Consider the following 6,576-nt stretch of genomic DNA (forward strand, 5'->3'; position numbering starts at 1 on the left):
CACACCCTACTACACGAGATTTTAGGAAAGAGAGTTTAGAAGGAGACAAGCGACCCTAGAGAGAGGTCGAGACGGAGATTAGCTTTAGAACAGAGAGAGAGAGAGAGATAGCGAGACAGGGAGGTAGCTACCCAGGACTTATACTATTATACCTGTTTAATATTTCCAAGACAAATAAAAATAGTCCCATACTATTCTTTACCTCTCCCGTCACTACATGACATCTGGTGGGAAAACTACTACAAGATATAAAAGCCGCTCGACCACAAGTCTAAAATATACTTCTCTACAATTAACTACAAAGTCTTTATGACATTTGGTAGCAGCGAACGTATACGAACCTCGTCTACGAATCAACATTAAATTCCTACAAAATATCAAGATTGACAACAACCAACAATATCAGCTCCTGCCCCCTCCGTCTCCCAGATCATTACGCTGATGCAGAGGTCAAGAGATCACTCGACGCCTTGCAAGTAGCTTAACGACAAATCAGCAAATCTGCGGACATCGTCTCCGAATTAAAAGCAAATTTCTACAAAAGCAACCGAGACTACAAGGTTAGCTCCAGTTCTACAAAGTCTACAGCCATCTACAATCAACTACAGCCATCTACAATCAACTACAATTAACAACTCTACGTCGTCTGTATAATCTTCTACACGCACCTACAAGTAGCGGCGGTCTTCATCCCACACCGAATAAATCACTAGAGAAAAGGACAGAGAAAACTTCCACATAGAATAAAGGGAACAAACAAACGAAGAGTGAGACACGATTTACAACTCATCTTACTCACTCGTCTTCACTCAAGTTACTCATCGCTACTCATTCACTCACCACAGCTACCAGTGTGGGAAGCCGACGTCACCATGTGCTGAGATGACATCACAACGCGAGTCTGCCATGCCAAGCAACGTGTGACGGACACCAGGCACTTCTCACCCACTACTCATTACTCATTATTCACATAGCTCCTACTCATATTCACTTATTTTCACAGTTAAGTTGGAAATTCGACGTTCTATGTTGAGGTTTGCCTGGGACAGCCGTTAACCACTACAAATACCAGGCCATGGAGTTTCCTGAGTAATATCGTCCATCAACACACCACTAGAATTATCAAGAGATCTTCAATCAAACCTGTATTTTCTTCCGAGATCGACTTTTGTATCGACACACCTCTACGATCTGTATCAAGTGGGTAAAATTATACTTGCTCATTTCTTCTCAGTGCTAAAATTAGCTAGATTCAACTTATTTAATCATCTAGTTTGCTAGGACATAAATAAACAAGAGGCGTATTTCATAACATCATATCTTAATGACAGGAATATTTTCGCAACCACCCACGTTAATACCAGATGACACACAAATTGCCACAACATCAGACTCACAATTAAGAGACAGCCCACCCATTGTACAACCCACACCACACGTTATAGATAAGGAAACAAATACGGGAGTTTCGGATGATGAGTGGGAAACCCCTTCTGACGTTGAGAGTATCGACTTCGCAGCTGCCTTAAATACGTATGCCAATATACTTAACAGGGTTCACCGGTCCGGTCATACATATTCTACCATTCCCTCACATAACGATAAACTCGTACAAGTTGAATTAACAGGGCAATCATTAAAGATGAATCAAGAAACAAATACTGCTGATCTAAAAACCACACCTCACGTTTTTGTGTATCACGAGGATAAGACTGCCCCAAAATTCTCTGGCACAGACAAGGATCGCATTGATGTCATTTCATTAATCAGTCAGTGCGAACAAATGTTCATCAAGCGCCACATACTAGATGAACAAGAGAAAATTGCTATTTTTTCATCTTGCATAAGCCAGGAAAGATGTCCAGCAAGCAATTTATTGCGCTCCGATAAGCTACATCGTGCTAGGACATATGATGAATTTAAAACTGAATTTCTGAAGAAATTTTCTGGAGGTATGAACTTCTTGCCAGGTATAATTCCAGAATTACATAAAATTGTAGATCTTGTAAGGGAGCACACTACAAACCATGTGCTCAGTGAAATAACTGCTGATGTCTCCACAATCAAGAGAACCCTATTAGCTACTCTGGAGAATTCTAAGTGGATAACAGATGATGGAAAGATGTCCCCAGACCTCGTCGTGGACATCATTGGTTATGTAGCTGCCTTGTGTAAATTACCTGATAGAACCCTTAAGATCGCCAAAACAATCGCGTACATCCCTGGAATGTGCTTACTAGACTTAATGAACGAGGTAGAGATGCAGTGCAGTAAAGCAGGTGTGGTCGACACACATGCACATTCTGGTAGAATCAGGGTACCTGAGACAGTATCAGCTGTGAAAACATCAACACCGACCCCAAACAGAGAACAAAATCGATCGCGACCTGAAATGAGGCAGCCCAAACAAGCAAAGACGCCTAGACCTCGTTCCCACACGCCTTCCTACAGGCAGTTTCATAAGTTTTCGCGCAGCCCGAGCAGGTCTCGCGCTATAAACAACACTTTTTATGGGAAATCACCTCGTAGGTCACAGTCAAGGGATAGGTCCATTCTGTGTCATTACTGTGCAAAACCAGGACACACAAGGTATGAATGCTTTATCAAGGCAAAAGAGGATAATCAAAAGACACAAGGGTTTGGTCCTTACTGTAGGCATCATAGATACCAAGGGCACTGGACTAGTGATTGCAAAACAGTAGAAAAAATTGTGTCTATGTTCAAATCGGGGAAGACCAAGTCATGACAAAAAACGAACAAACATAAAAAAGAACAAGGTTAAACTTCACATAGGAGGCATGTTGGGAAATGAGTGTATCTTGATACCAGCTGTATGTGAGGATCAAAACGTTTCCTTATTTTTAGATACAGGCTCTCCAGTGAACTTAATAACACATGAAGAACTAAATAGAATTCTTAAAAATAAAAAGAAAGTAACTTTTCTGGATGAAGCTGATTTAGAATTAAACACAGTAGATGGTCAAGAGATTACAGTAAAAGGTATGATAAGATTAAATCTCAGTTTCACAGAAACTACAAGACCATTCTCTGCATTGTTCTATATCGTTGAAAACTTAGCAATTAAAGCTCATATGTTACTGGGCTTAAGATCCATGAGAACTGAGAACATAACTATACTCCCACAAATGAATGGAATAGACTTTGATAATGAATTTATAGAGGAAATACTTTCAGAGCCCTCACCGATTGGTAGAAGAGAGCCAAAAAGAATTGGTAATATTAAAGGCTTTAACAAACATACACAAACAGATGAGTGTATAGATCCACTTACACCAGCAACCCCATCCTCCAGAATTAGTGACTCAGATAACAGTACTGATTTATCAATTTTTCCAGCCCATCTCATTAATGATTTGGTTATACCACCTAATTCATACATGAAGGTTACCATAAAGAGCAAATTACGGAATAGTACTGTTCTTGTCTTAGAAGAATTATGTAAAGTAAAAGGATTGTCATTAGAAAACGCATTATGTCATACGAACGACGAAGGGCTAACTCAGATATTCATTATTAATCACATGAATGGGGAAGTTCAGTTGAAGAAGGGAACTTGCATAGTTAATATTGAAAAATGTTTAGCCCCTGTGAAGGAAATAAATATTGGTGGAGTAACAAGTGAGATAAAATCTACGGATAGAGAAAGAATAAAAGAGAATTTAATTCACTCAGGTGAATTTGACGAAGAAAATGATTTGTTAACCCTGCTGGAAACACACAGGGACACCGTAGCCTTGCCCGGAGAACGATTAGGGTGTACTAACTTGATTAATCACATGATTAATGTGCACCCAGAAACACCACCAATTTTCGTACCAGCTTATCGCATACCACACTCCCAACGTACACTTGCAAATCAGTATGTCGATGAAATGTTAAAGCTTGGAATTATTGAGCCTTCAGTTTCTCCGTGGAACGCTCCCCTTTTCTTTGTGCCCAAGAGAAATGGAGAAATGCGTGCGGTAGTAGATTACCGTAAACTAAATAATCACACCATCCCAGACAGATTTCCCATGCCATTGCTAAGTGATGTTCTACAGAATATTGGTCCTGAGAATAATATATTCTCGACCATCGATCTCCTAAACGGATACTATCAGATTCCGGTATCTCAGGAGTCACGTAAATACACTGCCTTTTCAACAAACAGAGGCCATTATCAATATACAAGAATGCCAATGGGACTGAGGACAGCCCCTGGTACGTTCCAGCGTCTTATGAATTACGTATTGTCCGGAATTTTAGGACAAGGAATATTTGTTTATCTTGACGATATTATTATCGCAACGAAGAATATTAAGGATCATCTCAGGAAATTAGACTTACTCTTACAAAAGCTTAGTGATGCTGGATTAAAAATTAAACTTTCTAAATGCAAATTTTGCTTTAAGGAAATAAATTTCTTAGGCCACAAATTAAGCTCTGATGGTATTCACACCACTGATGACAAAATACAGGCAGTGAGAGATTTTCCTGAACCCACTACGACTGACGAAGTTAGACAATTTTTAGGTCTGGCTGGGTACTATAGGTCCTTCGTACCACAGTTCTCTCATATAGCCTTCCCTCTATTCCAACTACTCAAAAAAGATGCTGTATTCCAATGGGAAGAAGAACAAAAAAGGGCATTTAACAATCTAAAAATTAAACTAACGAATGCACCTTGTTTAGCATATCCAGATTACACGAAATCATTTCTTATTTGTACAGACGCATCAGTTAAAGGATTAGGGGCTGTACTGATGCAGGAAGATAAAAGAGGAAAGAATCAACCAATTGCATTTGCCAGCAGACAAACAAGAGGTGCAGAAAAAAATTATAGCACTACAGACTTAGAGGCACTTGCAGTGATTTTTGCATTACAAAAGTTTCGAGATTTGGTATATGGTTACGAAATCCACTTATTCACCGACCATAAACCACTGGTGGGTATGTTTAAAGAAAAACTCCTTTCTGGGAGGAGAGCAAGATGGAAATGTACAGTTGAAAACTACAGTGTACAAATACATTATATACAAGGTAAAATGAATATAGTAGCTGACGCAGTATCTAGGAACCCGAACACTATTCAGGTTGCGGCGTTAGATCTCAAAGGAAATATCCCAAACCACGAGGATATCGCAAAGGCACAAAGACTTGACCCAGTATGGTCAAAAGTAATATACAAGTTAGAAAGTGGAGATGACATACAATTACCCAAACTGCATGTCCCACTTGAACAATTCACAATGGTCAATAATACATTATACAAAATTAACTCTAAACAACCAAAACGCCAAAGAAATACTAACCAGTTGGTAGTACCTAATGACATGATACCCCAAGTATTACGAATGATACACGACAGCCCACATGCAGGACACCCTGGAAAGGATAAGACATTCAACCAAGCCCAGCTATTATATTACTGGCCTTCATTACGAAGAGATATACACAATCATATAGACAGATGCGAATCATGTGCGAAACACAAAGGATACCCAATCACACCTGCACCGATGGGTAATTACCCAGTACCACATCAACCATGGGACGTTGTCGCTGTTGATTTACTCAAGATGCCATTATCATACAATAATAACCTATACTTATTCGTAGCAACGGATCATTTTTCCCGTTATGTCATTTTAGCTCCAATTAAAGATAAGACAGCAGAGACAGTAGCAAAGGCAATAACAGATAATGTAATATGTCGCTTTACTACCCCAAAGGTATTAATAAGTGATAATGGAGGAGAATTTAATTCTGAGATCTTACAAGAAATATGTAAACAATACAACATTAAAAAGGTTAACGTTTTGGCCTATCACCCAGCATCGAATGGGTTGGTAGAGAGACAAAATAAAAGGTATTAGATGTGCTACGACACATTCTCAGTGAAAATTATGCAAGCTGGGATGATTGGATTCCCAGAGTAGAGGCCTCCATTAATGGGTCTATAAATAAATCCATTGGTGACACACCACATTTCATTATATATGGCACAGATAAAAAATTACCATATGAGCTCCTAGAAGGTGACAGCATGCCTATATACAATTACGATGATTACTCTAAACTCCGTTTACGTGAATTCCAGGACATACACAAAAGAGTGCAAAAACAATTAACGATGTCCAAGGAAGAAATGACGGAGGCATTTAACAAAAAGGCAAAAGATTCACCTATCAGCTTAGGAGACATTGTTTACGGAGTCATTCATACGAGAGACAATAAATTATCCCCTAAATTTGAGGGCCCATACAGAGTAATTAACATAAAGGCAAACAAAGTTTTAATTAAGTCACTTTCAAGTGGCGAGGAAAAACAAGTTCATATTGACCATTTAAAACGAGTTTCAAGGGAATTATCACATAATTATTCAGCCTCGGATACAACCGAACAGGTGAACGTACCTCAAGAAACCAAGCAAGAACACAACAATGATTACAAAAAGAAATTAAGGTCATATACCAAACAATCGAACATAGGTGCAACTATTCCAATGAAATCTACAGTACATCATTTACGAGAATTAAATATCGATTTAAACTCCTTCTATAAATGAAATAACAG

This window comes from Coenobita brevimanus, chromosome 41 (genome assembly GCF_032717465.1).
Source record: "Coenobita brevimanus isolate Jiangsu-jjx chromosome 41, ASM3271746v2, whole genome shotgun sequence".
Classification (NCBI taxonomy): domain Eukaryota; kingdom Metazoa; phylum Arthropoda; class Malacostraca; order Decapoda; family Coenobitidae; genus Coenobita; species Coenobita brevimanus.